A 262-nucleotide genomic window follows, 5' to 3' on the forward strand; every position below is an offset into this window, starting at 1 on the left:
TATCAAATATTTATATTATTATCTCTCTCTATCAAACTATTCTTTATATTATTATCTTTATATTAAAGTTCAAACTATTCTTTATAATTTATATTATTCTATTTATCACGGTTAAATACGGAAGTGTCTCGGTGCTAAAATGGCGTGAGACATAATAATAACCTCAAATCATATCAAAATATGGTTCTTATAGGTTGCATAGGCATAAATAGGGCTTCTCTGCGCATGTCGGGTGAAATTCGCCGCAGTCTCGAGTGCGGCG

The sequence above is a fragment of the Cyphomyrmex costatus genome, unplaced genomic scaffold, assembly GCF_001594065.2.
Source record: "Cyphomyrmex costatus isolate MS0001 unplaced genomic scaffold, Ccosl1.0 scaffold1482, whole genome shotgun sequence".
Taxonomy (NCBI): domain Eukaryota; kingdom Metazoa; phylum Arthropoda; class Insecta; order Hymenoptera; family Formicidae; genus Cyphomyrmex; species Cyphomyrmex costatus.